Raw genomic sequence first — 18,663 nt, 5'->3', positions numbered from 1 at the left:
GCTGGATCCCATAAACCGCAACATTTCTGAAAAGTAGACAAAATTCTGAATTCAGCAAGGGGTAATTTGTGTAGATCCTACAAGGGTTTCCTACAGAAAATAACAACTGAAAAAGAAAAATATTGAAATTGAAGTGAAAAAACATCAATTTTTCTCTAAGTTTTACTCTGTAACTTTTTCCTGCAATGTCAGATTTTCGAAAGCAATATACCGTTACGTCTGCTGGACTCTTCTGGTTGTGGGGATATATAGGGCTTGTAGGTTCATCAAGAACTCTAGGTACCCAGAGCCAATAAATGACCTGCACCCTGCAGTGGGTTTTCATTCTATGCCGGGTATACAGCAATTCATTTGCTGAAATATAAAGAGTAAAAAATAGCTATCAAGAAAACCTTTGTATTTCCAAAATGGGCACAAGATAAGGTGTTGAGAAGCAGTGGTTATTTGCACATCTCTGAATTCCGGGGTGCCCATACTAGCATGTGAATTACAGGGCATTTCTCAAATAGACGTCTTTTTTACACCCTGTCTTACATTTGGAAGGGAAAAATGTAGAGAAAGACAAGGGGCAATAACACTTGTTTTGCTATTCTATGTTCCCCCAAGTCTCCCGATAAAAATGATACCTCACTTGTGTGGGTAGGCCTAGCGCCCGCGACAGGAAACGCCCCAAAGCGCAACGTGGACACATCACAGAAAACAGACCTGTTTTTAGCAAAGTGCCTACCTGTAGATTTTGGCCTCTAGCTCATCCGCCACCTAGGGAAACCTACCAAACCTGTGCATTTCTGAAAACTAGAGACCTAGGGGAATCCAAGATGGGGTGAATTGTGTGGCTCGGACCAGGTTCTGTTACCCAGAATCCTTTGCAAACCTCAAAATTTGGCTAAAAAAACACATGTTCCTCACATTTCTGTGGCAGAAAGTTCTGGAATCTCAGAGGAGCCACAAATTTCCTTCCACCCAGCGTTCCCCCACGTCTCCCGATAAAAATGATACCTCACTTGTGTGGGTAGACCTAGCGCCCGCGACAGGAAACGCCCCAAAGCGCAACGTGGACAAATCACAGAAAATAGACCTGTTTTTAGCAAAGTGCCTACCTGTAGATTTTGGCCTCTAGCTCAGCCGCCACCTAGGGAAACCTACCAAACCTGTGCATTTCTGAAAACTAGAGACCTAGGGGAATCGAAGATGGGGTGATTTGTGTGGCTCGGACCAGGTTCTGTTACCCAGAATCCTTTGCAAACCTCAAAATTTGGCTAAAAAAACACATGTTCCTCACATTTCAGTGGCAGAAAGTTCTGGAATCTGAGAGGAGCCACAAATTTCCTTCCACCCAGCGTTCCCCCACGTCTCCCGATAAAAATGATACCTCACTTGTGTGGGTAGGCCTAGCGCCCGCGACAGGAAACGCCCCAAAGCGCAACGTGGACACATCACAGAAAACAGACCTGTTTTTAGCAAAGTGCCTACCTGTAGATTTTGGCCTCTAGCTCAGCCGCCACCTAGGGAAACCTACCAAACCTGTGCATTTCTAAAAACTAGAGACCTAGGGGAATCCAAGATGGGGTGATTTGTGTGGCTCGGACCAGGTTCTGTTACCCAGAATCCTTTGCAAACCTCAAAATTTGGCTAAAAAAACACATGTTCCTCACATTTCTGTGGCAGAAAGTTCTGGAATCTGAGAGGAGCCACAAATTTCCTTCCACCCAGCGTTCCCCCAAGTCTCCCGATAAAAATGATACCTCACTTGTGTGGGTAGGCCTAGCGCCCGCGACAGGAAACGCCCCAAAGCGCAACGTGGACACATCACAGAAAACAGACCTGTTTTTAGCAAAGTGCCTACCTGTAGATTTTGGCCTCTAGCTCAGCCGCCACCTAGGGAAACCTACCAAACCTGTGCATTTCTGAAAACTAGAGACCTAGGGGAATCCAAGATGGGGTGATTTGTGTGGCTCGGACCAGGTTCTGTTACCCAGAATCCTTTGCAAACCTCAAAATTTGGCTAAAAAAACACATGTTCCTCACATTTCTGTGGCAGAAAGTTCTGGAATCTGAGAGAAGCCACAAATTTCCATCCACCCAGCGTTCCCCCACATCTCCCGATAAAAATGATACCTCACTTGTGTGGGTAGGCCTAGCGCCCGCGACAGGAAACGCCCCAAAGCGCAACGTGGACACATCACAGAAAACAGACCTGTTTTTAGCAAAGTGCCTACCTGTAGATTTTGGCCTCTAGCTCAGCCGCCACCTAGGGAAACCTACCAAACCTGTGCATTTCTGAAAACTAGAGACCTAGGGGAATCCAAGATAGGGTGATTTGTGTGGCTCGGACCAGGTTCTGTTACCCAGAATCCTTTACAAACCTCAAAATTTGGCTAAAAAAACACATGTTCCTCACATTTCTGTGGCAGAAAGTTCTGGAATCTGAGAGAAGCCACAAATTTCCTTCCACCCAGCGTTCCCCCACGTCTCCCGATAAAAATGATACCTCACTTGTGTGGGTAGGCCTAGCGCCCGCGACAGGAAACGCCCCAAAGCGCAACGTGGACACATCACAGAAAACAGACCTGTTTTTAGCAAAGTGCCTACCTGTAGATTTTGGCCTCTAGCTCAGCCGCCACCTAGGGAAACCTACCAAACCTGTGCATTTCTGAAAACTAGAGACCTAGGGGAATCCAAGGAGGGGTGACTGGCGGTGCTCGGACCAGGTTCTGTTACCCAGAATCCTTTGTAAAGCTCAAAAATTGGCTAAAAAAAACACATGTTCCTAACATTTCTGTGGCAGAAAGTGCTGGAATCTGGGAGGAGCCACAAATTTCCTTGCACCCAGCGTTCCCCCAAGTCTCCCGATAAAAATGATACCTCACTTGCATGGGTAGGCCTAGCGCCCGCGACAGGACACGCCCCAAAGCGCAACGTGGACACCACCAAAATTTTGGAAGAAAATAGAGGTGTTTTTTGCGAAGTGACTACCTGTAGATTTTGGCCTCTAGCTCAGCCGGCACCTAGGGAAACCTACCAAACCTGTACATTTCTGAAAACTAGAGACCTAGGGGAATCCAAGGAGGGGTGACTGGCGGGGCTCGGACCAGGTTCTGTTACCCAGAATCCTTTGTAAAGCTCAAAAATTGGCTAAAAAAAACACATGTTCCTCACATTTCTGTGGCAGAAAGTGCTGGAATCTGGGAGGAGCCACAAATTTCCTTGCACCCAGCGTTCCCCCAAGTCTCCCGATAAAAATGATACCTCACTTGCGTGGGTAGGCCTAGCGCCCGCGACAGGAAACGCCCCAAAGCGCAACGTGGACACCACCAAAATTTTGGAAGAAAACAGAGGTGTTTTTTGCGAAGTGACTACCTGTAGATTTTGGCCTCTAGCTCAGCCGGCACCTAGGGAAACCTACCAAACCTGTACATTTCTGAAAACTAGAGACCTAGGGGAATCCAAGGAGGGGTGACTGGCGGGGCTCGGACCAGGTTCTGTTACCCAGAATCCTTTGCAAACCTCAAAAATTGGCTAAAAAAAACACATGTTTCTCACATTTCTGTGGCAGAAAGTTCTAGAATCTGGGAGGAGCCACAAATTTCCTTGCACCCAGCGTTCCCCCAAGTCTCCCGATAAAAATGATACCTCACTTGCGTGGGTAGGCCTAGCGCCCGCGACAGGAAACGAACCAAAGCGCAACGTGGACACCACCAAAATTTTTGAAGAAAACAGAGGTGTTTTTTGCGAAGTGACTACCTGTAGATTTTGGCCTCTAGCTCATCCGGCACCTAGGGAAACCTACCAAACCTGTACATTTCTGAAAACTAGAGACCTAGGGGAATCCAAGGAGGGGTGACTGGCGGGGCTCGGACCAGGTTCTGTTACCCAGAATCCTTTGCAAAGCTCAAAAATTGGCTAAAAAAAACACATGTTCCTCACATTTCTGTGGCAGAAAGTTCTGGAATCTGGGAGGAGCCACAAATTTCCATGCACCCAGCGTTCCCCCAAGTCTCCCGATAAAAATGATACCTCACTTGCGTGGGTAGGCCTAGCGCCCGCGACAGGAAACGCCCCAAAGCGCAACGTGGACACATCACAGAAAACAGACCTGTTTTTAGCAAAGTGCCTACCTGTAGATTTTGGCCTCTAGCTCAGCCGCCACCTAGGGAAACCTATCAAACCTGTGCATTTCTGAAAACTAGAGACCTAGGGGAATCCAAGGAGGGGTGACTGGCGGGGCTCGGACCAGGTTCTGTTACCCAGAATCCTTTGTAAAGCTCAAAAATTGGCTAAAAAAAACACATGTTCCTCACATTTCTGTGGCAGAAAGTGCTGGAATCTGGGAGGAGCCACAAATTTCCTTGCACCCAGCGTTCCCCCAAGTCTCCCGATAAAAATGATACCTCACTTGCATGGGTAGGCCTAGCGCCCGCGACAGGACACGCCACAAAGGGCAACGTGGACACCACCAAAATTTTGGAAGAAAACAGAGGTGTTTTTTGTGAAGTGACTACCAGTAGATTTTGGCCTCTAGCTCAGCCGGCACCTAGGGAAACCTACCAAACCTGTACATTTCTGAAAACTAGAGACCTAGGGGAATCCAAGGAGGGGTGACTGGCGGGGCTCGGACCAGGTTCTGTTACCCAGAATCCTTTGTAAAGCTCAAAAATTGGCTAAAAAAAACACATGTTCCTCACATTTCTGTGGCAGAAAGTGCTGGAATCTGGGAGGAGCCACAAATTTCCTTGCACCCAGCGTTCCCCCAAGTCTACCGATAAAAATGATACCTCACTTGCGTGGGTAGGCCTAGCGCCTGCGACAGGAAACGCCCCAAAGCGCAACGTGGACACCACCAAAATTTTGGAAGAAAACAGAGGTGTTTTTTGCGAAGTGACTACCTGTAGATTTTGGCCTCTAGCTCAGCCGGCACCTAGGGAAACCTACCAAACCTGTAGATTTCTGAAAACTAGAGACCTAGGGGAATCCAAGGAGGGGTGACTGGCGGGGCTCGGACCAGGTTCTGTTACCCAGAATCCTTTGCAAAGCTCAAAAATTGGCTAAAAAAAACACATGTTCCTCACATTTCTGTGGCAGAAAGTTCTAGAATCTGGGAGGAGCCTCGAATTTCCTTGCACCCAGCGTTCCCCCAAGTCTCCCGATAAAAATGATACCTCACTTGCGTGGGTAGGCCTAGCGCCCGCGACAGGAAACGCCCCAAAGCGCAACGTGAACACCACCAAAATTTTGGAAGAAAACAGAGGTGTTTTTTGCGAAGTGACTACCTGTAGATTTTGGCCTCTAGCTCATCCGGCACCTAGGGAAACCTACCAAACCTGTACATTTCTGAAAACTAGAGACCTAGGGGAATCCAAGGAGGGGTGACTGGCGGGGCTCGGACTAGGTTCTGTTACCCAGAATCCTTTGCAAAACTCAAAAATTGGCTAAAAAAAACACATGTTCCTCACATTTCTGTGGCAGAAAGTTCTGGAATCTGGGAGGAGCCACAAATTTCCATGCACCCAGCGTTCCCCCAAGTCTCCCGATAAAAATGATACCTCACTTGCGTGGGTAGGCCTAGCGCCCGCGACAGGAAACGCCCCAAAGCGCAACGTGGACACCACCAAAATTTTGGAAGAAAACAGAGGTGTTTTTTGCGAAGTGACTACCTGTAGATTTTGGCCTCTAGCTCAGCCGGCACCTAGGGAAACCTACCAAACCTGTACATTTCTAAAAACTAGAGACCTAGGGGAATCCAAGGAGGGGTGACTGGTGGGGCTCGGACCAGGTTCTGTTACCCAGAATTCTTTGCAAAGCTCAAAAATTGGCTAAAAAAAAACACGTTCCTCACATTTCTGTGGCAGAAAGTTCTGGAATCTGGGAGGAGCCACAAATTTCCTTCCACCCAGCGTTCCCCCAAGTCTCCCGATAAAAATGATACCTCACTTGCGTGGGTAGGCCTAGCGCCCGTGACAGGAAACGCCCCAAAGCGCAACGTGGACACCACCAAAATTTTGGAAGAAAACAGAGGTGTTTTTTGCGAAGTGACTACCTGTAGATTTTGGCCTCTAGCTCAGCCGGCACCTAGGGAAACCTACCAAACCTGTACATTTCTGACAACTAGAGACCTAGGGGAATCCAAGGAGGGGTGACTGGCGGGACTCGGACCAGGTTCTGTTACCCAGAATCCTTTGCAAAGCTCAAAAATTGGCTAAAAAAAACACATGTTCCTCACATTTCTGTGGCAGAAAGTACTGGAATCTGGGAGGAGCCACAAATTTCCTTCCACCCAGCGTTCCCCCAAGTCTCCCGATAAAAATGATACCTCACTTGCGTGGGTAGGCCTAGCGCCCGCGACAGGAAACGCCCCAAAGCGCAACGTGGACACCACCAAAATTTTGGAAGAAAACAGAGGTGTTTTTTGCGAAGTGACTACCTGTAGATTTTGGCCTCTAGCTCAGCCGGCACCTAGGGAAACCTACCAAACCTGTACATTTCTGAAAACTAGAGACCTAGGGGAATCCAAGGAGGGGTGACTGGCGGGGCTCGGACCAGGTTCTGTTACCCAGAATCCTTTGCAAAGCTCAAAATTTGGCTAAAAAAACACATGTTCCTCACATTTCTGTGGCAGAAAGTTCTGGAATCTGAGAGGAGCCACAAATTTCCTTCCACCCAGCGTTCCCCCTCGTCTCCCGATAAAAATGATACCTCACTTGTGTGGGTAGGCCTAGCGCCCGCGACAGGAAACGCCCCAAAGCGCAACGTGGACACATCACAGAAAATAGACCTGTTTTTAGCAAAGTGCCTACCTGTAGATTTTGGCCTCTAGCTCAGCCGCCACCTAGGGAAACCTACCAAACCTGTGCATTTCTGAAAACTAGAGACCTAGGGGAATCGAAGATGGGGTGATTTGTGTGGCTCGGACCAGGTTCTGTTACCCAGAATCCTTTGCAAACCTCAAAATTTGGCTAAAAAAACACATGTTCCTCACATTTCTATGGCAGAAAGTTCTGGAATCTGAGAGGGGCCACAAATTTCCTTCCACCCAGCGTTCCCCCACGTCTCCCGATAAAAATGGTACCTCACTTGTGTGGGTAGGCCTAGCGCCCGCGACAGGAAACGCCCCAAAGCGCAGCGTGGACACATCACATTTTTTCATTGAAAACAGTGCCTACCTGTAGTTTTTGGCCTGTAGCTCAGCCAGCACCTAGGGAAACCTCCCAAACCTGTGCATTTCTGAAAACTAGAGACCTAGGGGAATCCAAGATGGGGTGACTTGAGGGGCTCTGACCAGGTTCTGTTACCCAGAATCCTTTCCAAACCTCAAATTTTGGCTAAAAAAACGCATTTTTCTCACATTTCGGTGACAGAAAGTTCTGGAATCTGAGTGGAGCCACAAATTTCCTTCCACCCAGCGTTCCCCCAAGTCTCCCGATAAAAATGATACCTCACTTGTGTGGGTGGGTCAGGTGCCTCCAACAGAATAAGGCCCAAAACTTGTAGAGATACAGGGGATAGTACTGCGAGTTTATAAGGACATATTCTTTTATACATCTTTAGACTGACTCTGCTTTGGGGACCCACATACGTGAGGTGTCATTTTATTTGGGAGACTGAGGGGAACACTGGGGAGTAGGAATTTTGTGCTGGAGTGGTGATCGTACGAAGAAAAGTCAGGAAAATATGCTTTTTTTAAGCACATTTTGAGGTTTACAGAGGAGTCTGGGTAAGAAAATGTTGGGGGATCCACGCAAGCCACACCTCCCTGGACTCCTTGGGGTGTCTAGTTTTAAAAAATGTCTGGGTTTGGTAGGTTTCCCTAGATGAAGGCCGCACACAGGACCAAAAACATAGGTGCCCTCTCCCCCCTCCAAACACAGGTAGTTTTGTAATATATCGTTTTGATGTGCCCACATACGTCCGTGATGTGCCAAACACTAAAATTTTGAAAAGAAACACACTTAGGTTATGTGAAAAAGACCCCTCACCCACCAACCAAGTTGGTGGCATGCTTCATCATCGGGGTCCCACCTGAGGCACCTAGCGTGTCATAGGTGTGCTGCGACGCCTGATTACAGCGGAGCAGGTTTGGTCATTTTTACCACACATACTGGTTGGATTTGGCACGAGGGTGAGTGATGGTTCAGTGGATCAAATTTTACTAACAAGAGCTTTCACAAAAATGAAAAGCACTGTTAGTAACTGAAAGGCAAAAAACTGAACCAATGACTCACAGCTCGTGAGCTGTAAAGCCGCGACAAGGCACCAACCGCTTTACAGTCCATTCACACAACTTTCATACATGACACACACAAGGCCATTCACACCGCCAGCCACGGGCCCAGCACATTACAACACTCACATCGACAGACAGCGCCACTCAAGGGCCCATCACTTACATACGCCCACATGCCTGATACAACAATCACACCAGCTGATGGGAGTGTGTGGACTGGTGTTTGGCTGGCAGTGTGTTGCAGTAGCCAACATCAAGTCAATATGTACAGTCTCAGCCAAGCCCCACTCCACACACAATGGCATCATATTTTTTTTTTTTTTTTAAACAGAGGAACCCCTAACTAAGTAGAAAGAATTACAAAACAACAAACACAAAAGCTCTAACTAAGAACATGACAGAAATGCTAACCATGAAACTAAACACAAGAAAATACAAAACAGACATGAGTTTACACTCATGGTTGTTCCCAGAAATTCTTCTGGGTGTGGTAATTCTTAAAACAAGCACCGACACGCAGCCCAGGCTTTGAAGGACAATCTGGGCAGTACATTCGAGACTCCCTCCGGATACCTCTTCGAAAACACACTCTACATTTCTTAGCTGGAAAGTCTTTTTTGGGTGTGGGAGGAATGTGCTCAGCAAAGTGGCGATCTTTCAATCTAGCCACATCCTCCACCACTGCTTCTCTAGGAACTCTGGCCTGTTCCACCACAATAAGGCTCTCTATCACTGACTCCTGAAATTTCACAAATGTCATCTTTGAGTCTGGAGACCTATCCCTAAACACAATAAAAGCATTGAAGGTTGCTAAGTGGAAGAGGTGAAGTGCTAACTTCTTATACCAAACATAAGACTTACGAATAGCAGTATAAGGTTCAAACCTCTGGTCAACTCTATCTACACCTCCCATGTGCTTATTATAATCTAAAATGCACACAGGTTTGCGCACTTCAGCAACCTGGCCCCAAACAGTCACAGGGGAAGTACTCTCATCATGGATGGTACTTAGCATGTAGACATCCCTCTTGTCTGAAAATTTCAAAGCTAGCAGCTCCTCGTTCCGCAAGGCACAGCACTGTCGCCTCTCAAGTTTTTTACAGACAAGCTCCCTTGGATAGCCTTTCCGGTTAGAACGGATTGTGCCACAAGCAACTGTGTCCACTCTAAACAATTCCTTGAACAACTGCACACCAGTGTAGAAGTTATCTACATACAAATGGTGACCTTTGTTGAACAGTCGTCTACCAAGATCGCACACAATTTTCTCAGTAACTCCAAAAGTGGGAGGACAACCAGGGGGGTCAATATTGGAATCCCTACCAGTGTACACACGGAAACTATACACATATCCTGTCCTACTTTCAGACAGCATATACAATTTAATTCCATATCGTGCCCTTTTGCTAGGAATGTACTGCCTAAAAACCAAACGACCCTTGAAGAGGACCAAAGACTCGTCCACACTTAACTCTTTGCCTGGAACATAGACCTCCGAAAACCGATCTACAAAATGATCAAGGACAGGCCTAATCTTAAAAAGACGGTCAGAATCTGGGTGATCTCGTGGCAAGGCTAATGCATTGTCAACAAAATGCAGCATCCTAAGAAGAAGCAAATACCGATTACGCCTCATGGTAGCTGGAAATATAGCTGTTGCCATCAAGGGACTAGTAGACCAATAAGAAGCCAGTGACGGCTTCCTTATCAACCCCATCAAAAAAGTCAAACCCAAAAACTTTTTTATCTCCTCCAAATTTGTGGGAATCCACTGGGCAGCTCTAGAGTGTGGCCTAAGTCTAGCAGCGTTGTCCCTCAAATGCTGCTCCGCATACAAATTAGTCTGCTCAACAATCTCTTCCAAAAACACATCATCCATGAATAACTCAAAGAAATTGATAGGCATAAAGTTCTCTGTATTGGCGTTACACCCCGGGAGACCAGTAAAGGCAGGCAACTCTGGCTGCTCCATGTTTGGGGCAACCCAGACATCAGGTCTTCTAACGGGAAACCTTTCAGCCCCAGGTTGCTGCACTATTGGCACATCAATGTCCTCCTCTAAAACAGAACCTTCATCTGCACTGAGTGTGGCTTCATCATCAGAAGATTCCCCTCCAACAGAAACATCACTGCCAGAATCTCTGACTTCCTCCTCTGCCTCAGATGCAGAGTCCGTCTCATAGTCATGATCAGACTGTGACTCAAAAAGTATACCAACCACCTGCTGAGCGGTCATCCTGCGGCTAGCCATGATCTCTCCTGCTAAAAGTAACTGGACAAATTCACCACCAACAACCAGCACTGTGTAAGACAAGTAACAAAGTGTAGCTCTGTTAGTAAGAGTTACAAACTCAAAAACTATACCGCTCACTTGCCTGAAAAAGCTTGATTCACCAGCAACTACACAGCAATCACCAATGATATCCCACTAAAAAGAAAGAAAGAAAGGCAAATTAGAAATAAGACAAAACAAATATCATTGTGCACAAACCTAAGGACAATTTCACACACAATCCTGCATTTAGTACACCCCCTACAAACATGTCATTCATGCATGGCAACAATACTCCTTTGGAGTAAATTGTTTTTACTTACCTAAAACATGCAACTGTGCAAACTGCAGGTCAACCACAGCCAAAACCACAAGGAGCCACAGCAAATAAAGCAAAAGCTTTGAACTAGAACAAAAAGGAGGAAAACATTTTTTATCACAAATGCAAAGACTTCTTCAGTTGACAAACACCCCACCATCAAACATTTTAGAAATTGGTGCCTAAGTGGATTCTGCCATAGGGGCAGATGGGCCTACTAAAAAAATAGGCCTGTCTGCCCCAAGGAAGCCAAAAAATACCTTTAGTACTGTGTCCCCATGGAGAGCGACCCTTGCCAAAGGGGACAGCCCTCAAACAAAAAAAAACAAAAAAAACACACACAACACTATCCCTGGTGCCTAAGTGGCTTCTGCCCCCTTGGGGGCAGGTGGGCCTAAGAAAATAGGCCCATCTGACCCCAGGGGGTGTAGAAATGGCCAACAGGTCAATGCCCCCCTTGGGGGGGCGCCCCGTGACCAAGGGGACGCCCCCCACAAAAATAAACAAATTAAAAAAAAATCCCTGGCGTTCTAGTGGTTTCTGCCCCCCGTGGGGGCAGATCAGCCTAAAAATAATAGTCTGATCTGTCTCCAAGGGGTGCAGAAATGGCCTGGGTACATGTGCCCCCAAAGTGGGGGGCGACCCTTGCCCAAGCCCCCCCCATCCACTAACACACACACACACACACACTATCCCTGGTGTCTACGTGGCTTCTGCCCCCCTTGGGGGCAGGTGGGTCTAGAAAAATAGGCCCATCTGCCCCCAGGGGGGGCAGAAATGGCCAACAGGTCAATGCCCCCCTTGGGGGGGCGCCCCGTGCCCAAGGGGACGCCCCCCCACAAAAATAAACACATTAAAAAAAATCCCTGGCGTTCTAGTGGTTTCTGCCCCCCTTGGGGGCAGATCAGCCTAAAAATAATAGGCTGATCTGTCTCCAAGGGGTGCAGAAATGGCCTGGGTACATGTGCCCCCAAAGTGGGGGGCGACCCTTGCCCAAGCCCCCCCCCATCCACTAACACACACACACACACACACACACACACTATCCCTGGTGTCTACGTGGCTTCTGCCCCCCTTGGGGGCAGGTGGGTCTAGAAAAATAGGCCCATCTGCCCCCAGGGGGGGCAGAAATGGCCAACAGGTCAATGCCCCCCTTGGGGGGGCGCCCCGTGCCCAAGGGAACGCCCCCCCACAAAAATAAACACATAAAAAAACATCCCTGGCGTTCTAGTGGTTTCTGCCCCCCTTGGGGGCAGATCAGCCTAAAAATAATAGGCTGATCTGCCCTCAAGGGGGGCAGAAATGGCCCTAAAAGACATGCCCCCAAAGGGGAGCGACCCTTGCCCAAGGGGGCGCCCCCCCATCCACTACACACACAATCCCTGGTGCCTAAGTGGCTTCTGCCCCCCTTGGGGGCAGATGGACCTAAAAAAAATAGGCCGATTTGCCCCCAAGGGGAGCAGAAAAGGCCAACAGTTCTCTGCCCCCTTGGGGGGGGGCGCCCCTTGCCCAAGGGGGCACCCCCCCCCACATAAATACACATAAAAATAAAAAACCCTGGTGATCTAGTGTTTTCTGCCCCCCTTGGGGGCAGATCTGGCTAAAAAGTAGCCAATCTGCCCTCAAGGGGGGCAGAAATGGCCCTAAAGGACATGCCCCCCACAGGGGAGCGACCCTTGCCCAAGGGGGCGCCCCCGCATTCACTACACACACAATCCCTGGTGCCTAAGTGGCTTCTGCCCCCCTTGGGGGCAGATGGACCTAAAAAAAATAGGCCGATCTGCCCCCAAGGGGGGCAGAAAAGGCCAACAGTTCTCTGCCCCCTTGGGGGGGGGCGCCCCTTGCCCAAGGGGGCACCCCCCCAACATAAATGCACAGAAAATATAAATCCCTGGTGATCCAGTGGTTTCTGCCCCCCTTGGGGGCAGATCCGCCTAAAAAGTAGGCCAATCTGCCCCCAAGGGGGGCAGAAATGGCCGTAACTAATTGCCCCCACAAGGGGAGCGACCCTTGCCCAAGGGGCCGCTCCCCGCAAACAAGAAACAGTGAAGAAAAACAAAAAAAACAAATCCCTGGTGTCTAGTGGGCATTCCTGCTGCCCGATCGCAATGCGATCGGGCAGCAGGAATGCTCAAAGAGACACCGGGGGAAAGGAAAAGCCTTTCCTTTCCCCCGGTGCCTCTTTAGCCCAAACCCCCCACCCACCGGGAAGAGGAACTCACCTCTTCTCCGTTCGCCGCACAGGAAGCAAATGGCTTCCTGTGCGGCGAAATCCCCATAATGAAGTCAGCGCGCGATTGCGCGCTGACGTCATTATGGGGGGGTGGGGGGGTCGGGGGTGGAAGGGGAAGGGCTTCCCCTTCCATCCCTGACTTTGGGGGGGTGGGGGGAAGCACACAGAGGGAGCGAGAGCGCTCCCTCTGGGCTGTGTGCCATGGACGTAGTGGTTACGTCCTCGGCACAGCAGCACTGTGCCGCAGGACGTAACCACTACGTCTGCAGCACAGAAGGGGTTAATGTACTCATTAATATTATATCAAAAGTGTGTGTTCTTATTTAATGGCTCTTGGTTTCCAGAATTTCAAAATAAGAGATGCAACTAAAATCCAGCCCTGAGGAAGTCTAAAGACGAAACACGTGTTGGCTGTGAGGTCGGTTTAAAGAACTAGGATTGGTTGATCTATTTTGGATTTCTACTTGAACTTTAGACATCGTGAAGGATCAATGGTAACAACGGAGGCTAACATTTAATGGACTTTGGAATCGGATGAAACAACCTTGATATTTTTATTTTACCTATAAGGAGATGGACTGATGGAATTAGACATTGATTCAGTATAATTTTGATATGAAAGGAGTTCTTTGAATGTGAGAATAGGTTATTAAATTAGTTAATTAAAATATAAGAATCTAGGATTATTTGACATACTTAATTTGTATATGATTGAATTTTATTGTTTAAATAGGTGATTGGGTTTGTATGTGTAGAGTGGTATGATTTACTAACAAATGAGTGGTTTTTATTGCAGGCAACTTACTGTAGGACAACGGGTGCTTCAGCGTATATATTTATGCAAGGAGGGCACCATCTGTGCCCTTCAAAGCATTCCCAGAGTCCAGGAGAGGATACTCCTCTCAGGCCCTTTACATCTATTTCCAAAGGGAGAGGGTGTAACACCCTCTCTCAGAGGAAATCCTTTGTTCTGCCTTCCTGGGACCGGGCTGCCCAGAACCCAGGAGGGCAGAAACCTGCCTGAGGGTTGGCAGCAGCGGTAGCTGCAGTGAATACCCCAGAGAGCTAGTTTGGTAGTACCCGGGGTCCATGCTGGAGCCCCGGGGATGCATGGGATTGGCACCCCAATTCCATATTTGGCATGGGGGGACAATTCCATGATCTTAGACATGTTACATGGCCATGTTCGGAGTTACCATTGTGAAGCTACATATAGGTATTGACCTATATGTAGTGCAAGTGTGTATTGGTGTCCCCGCACTTACAAAGTCTGGGGAAATTGCCCTGAACAATGTGGGGGCACCTTGACTAGTGCCAGGGTGCCGTCACACTTAATAACTTTGCACCTAACCTTTACTAAGTGAGGGTTAGACATATAGGTGACTTATAAGTTACTTAAGTGCAGTGTAAAATGGCTGTGAAATGACGTGGACGTTATTTCACTCAGGCTGCAGTGGCAGTCCTGTGTAAGAATTGTCTGAGCTCCCTATGGGGGGGCAAAAGAAATGCTGCAGCTCATAGGGATCTCCTGGAACCCCAATACCCGGGGTACCTAGGTACCATATACTAGGGAATTACAAGGGTGCTCCAGTGTGCCAATTAGAATTGGTGAAAATGGTCACTAGCCTGCAGTGACAATTTAAAAGACAGAGCGAGCATAAGCAGTGAGGTTCTGGCTAGCATGATCCCAGTGACACAGGCAAAAACAAACTGACACACAAGTAAAAATGGGGGTAACATGCCAGGCAAGATGGTACTTTCCTACAACAGGCATGATAGAGGGCCACATCCACATATGCAGCCCAGACACAACAGCTAGTACAACCAACACACACACACATGTCACACACACACAAACCAAAGCCGCCAATTACAAAACAAACGTGGAAAGAAAGGAGGAACAAGTATGTAACTATTGAACCAACAACAAGGTTGGTTCAGATGTATTAAAATATTAAAATGGTAGGATACAAATAGGTATTTACAGTGAGAACCCCATTGGCCAGTCCAAATCCCTAAGTGCCAAAGGCACAAATGGCACCTCTGTGTGCCCCTACATGACTCCTGAGTGCTATATGACCGGCAGGCCCCTCAGGGATTGGGGAAGTTGAGGGGTAGTTGGTCTTGTGTTTGGGATGGGGATCTTTGGGCTTAGGCTTGGAAGGCGGGTCCTTGATCTTGGGTTTAGGCTTGGGAGGGGTCAGCTTCTTGGCAGGAGGAGGCGCATGGGTGCTAGCAGGGGGGGCAGGAGAGGACTTGGAGGTCAAAGGGCTAGCCTTGGGGAGGGACATAGACTGGAGTATCATGGAGTGGGGGAGAAGTAGGAAACAGGGAAAACGCTGAGAGGAACACTTTCTTAGACACACTGGGATGGTCATGACAAAAAGGTTTGGGAGTGGACATATAGGGAGTGGTTGTAGGAGGTGTTGGTGTGGGTGTCTTGAGTGCAAGTGCATGCGAGAAATGCTTGTGGGTGCTGGGTGTCTGTTGGGTGGTTGAGTGCGGTTGTCTTTCTGTCTTGGGAGAAGGGAGGTTAGGAGGTGCTGGGAGATGCCATGTTGAATGGGTGACTGTCTGTTGGGGGGGTGTCTGCAGGTATGGAAGATATGCTGCATGTGAGTGTGTCAGTGGTTGTGGTGGCTGCGGATGTGGTGACTCTGGTGGATGCCTGAGGGTTTGCTATTGTGCTGACTGTGGGTAAGATAGGAGTTGTGGCTGGAATGTTGATGTGGTGGCTGCAGGGTCCCGTGGCCTGCAGGATCCCAACTCGCCTGTGCCCCTTCTCCTTCACCTGCCGATGCTGATGCACACATGTAGAGAGAGAGAGAGGGAGGGAGGGAGGGAAGGAGAGCGATAGCGAGAGGGAGTGGGTTAACATATACCTCACATACAAACATTTAAACATGCACATCTGTGAGAATACATATCCTGGCTAGGCTATCTCAGGTGCCAATACACGTGTCCTACTTCTTGTCACAACATGTAACCACTATCCACCCCTGTATGCCAACCCTCACACCTACATCTACATCCAAGTAAGTCAGCACAACTTGATGTATCCACATGATCACCACCTTAGCCTTGTCTGCATGGACATTATGCCCTGAATGAAGTACAAATGTCTCCCTGACTTCACATTATACCTCTCAATACTCCTATCACCCATTGGACGTGCAGCTGACTGAGTGAAACACATCAGGCCTGTACACTTACAACAGCTGATCAATCCATGTCCTTTGTTAAATATCCATGACAGAGAAGGCTACTCCAGTCACACATCACACAGCATCTGCTTGAACATTACATGGCTGACATAACACTCTGTACAATAATGCCAATATAGCTGTAAGAACGAATGAAGCCGCTACAAGTTATACACCCATACAGTTAACATCTGATGTGTACAATACAAGTGTTGAGTACAGCCATGTGATTAGTCTGACCTAATCAAAGTGGAAGATCTGCAGGCACCAACAACGAATATCTAAGTGCATCTACAATGGCTCATATTGACATTTTACACATACATACTGAATCACTGAGTGCTGTGTCAAAACTGATGAACCTCAAGAACACACATATGACATCATGGTCCACAGACAATACCAGCACATATGCTAACACCACCCTCACTCACACCATTCCAGATTTATGAATACCTGCACCTAAGTCCAGACAACACACATCCCAGATTGTATATAAATATAAGCATTATACATACACCAACACCAACAGCACGGCCTTTGCACCGACAACACATCCCACTACTACATAGGGCAGCCTCAGGATAGTAAATACAACATTCTTCTCATATCAACATTTCATAATCACACAGTACACAATCCTGTCCTCATCTCCCACTTCAGCTAGGGTAAGGGTAGCAGACATTGTGCCACTCCATTAAATAGACCACCAAGTAACAATTGAGACATGATGTAGGCAGCATATAATCCATGTTGCACTGTACTTGCTAGGGCATTGGCAAACATGGCATTTGCATTACACATTGACAATGACAAGGTCTGCCTAGGCACCTACCACCTTTAGAAGTAACCCATTGGGTTCAATATTTCATCCCCATAAGTCTAGCACTTAGAAATGTATGATGTTTGCAATCAAACCAAATCAGAGGTACATATAAAATGAACCTATTTTAGCAACCTTCACATACCCAATAGATAATAGATTATCAATATATTGGGAGACAAGTATCAAGCCATTAGTCCAGTCCTATGCAGGCCATACCTGTGGGGAAAATGTGATGGCTGCCTCACATGGAATCAATACCATAACCAGTACTTGCTGTACACAGTCCCAGTGATAAAAGGTAATTCACACAGTTGCATATACAGGTGTACTATACAGATGGGAATGGACTGACACCTTAAAGCCACAAGTGGCCAAATGTAGCTGGATCGAGAAGGTCCAACTCAGTGGGTTGGCTGGTACACAAGTCCACATCCATAGCCAAGGCAGGATGGAGTCACATTTGTGCCAATGTGATTAGACCATCTCCACAATTCAGATATGGAGAAATCTGGATATGGGAGATACACATCCACTGACAGCAAACCATCAAAACACATCTACAACTAATACTCAGACTGGGTGGTTACTACCCATTTTCCCAAGCTTACATACATGTTGCATTGACTACATTGCAATATAAGCTACAGTGAGACAGTTAATCCCATAGAACCAAAGTCATGTCCCAGGATACAGTCAGTACTCACCCCCTTGTGGCTGCTGTGCTGTCCTCAATGACCCATCCACCTCAGGGTCAGCCACCCCCAAAATGCTGCCCATTAGAGGGGTCATGGTCTGACGGGCACCTCTCCCTCATTGGGAGGACATCCCCAGCTGGTCCTCCGTGGTCTTCCAGGCCCAGCATCTTAGGTCCTCCCACCGCTTGCGACAATGGTGCTCCCTGGGCTGTGGACCCCCAGGGTCCATACTTGCTTGGCGATGGCATGTCAGATCCCTTACTTTGGATGGGCGTTTGTCTGCATAAATGACACAGACAAAAGGAGAAAGTCATGTACACTGACACCATACTGACTGGAGTGGCCTGCACATATCTGACTCACCAAGTGCCCAAATATACCCATCCTCTCGACTCACACTCTTTCAATTTATGTACCTCTGCATGCATATACTTCCTGTTAGACCTGACAGCCTTACGGTGGTCACCCCTAACTTTTTGCCTGCCTCCCTTCACTTTTTGAACACTGTTTTTGCTGGCTTTAGGACTCAGCGGACTTTACCACTGCTAACCAGTGCTAAAGTGCATATGCTCTCTCCCTTAAAACATGGTGACAGTGGATCATACCCAAGTGTACTTATAAGTCCCTAGTGAAGTGCACTATATGTGCCCAGGGCCTGTAGGTTAAATGCTATTAGTGGGCATGCAGCACTGATTGTGCCACCCACTCAAATAGCCCCTTAAACATGCCTCAGGCTTGCCATTGCAAGGCCTGTGTGTGCAGTTTCACTGCCACTTTGACGTGGCATTTAAAAGTACATGTCAAGCCTAAAACTCCCCTTTTTCTACATATAAGTCACCCCTGAGGTATGCTCTAGGTAACCCATAGGGCAGGGTGCTGTGTAGACAAACAGCA

Source organism: Pleurodeles waltl, chromosome 9 (genome assembly GCF_031143425.1).
Source record: "Pleurodeles waltl isolate 20211129_DDA chromosome 9, aPleWal1.hap1.20221129, whole genome shotgun sequence".
In the NCBI taxonomy this organism is placed as follows: domain Eukaryota; kingdom Metazoa; phylum Chordata; class Amphibia; order Caudata; family Salamandridae; genus Pleurodeles; species Pleurodeles waltl.
Note: the sequence above shows the minus strand (reverse complement) of the source record.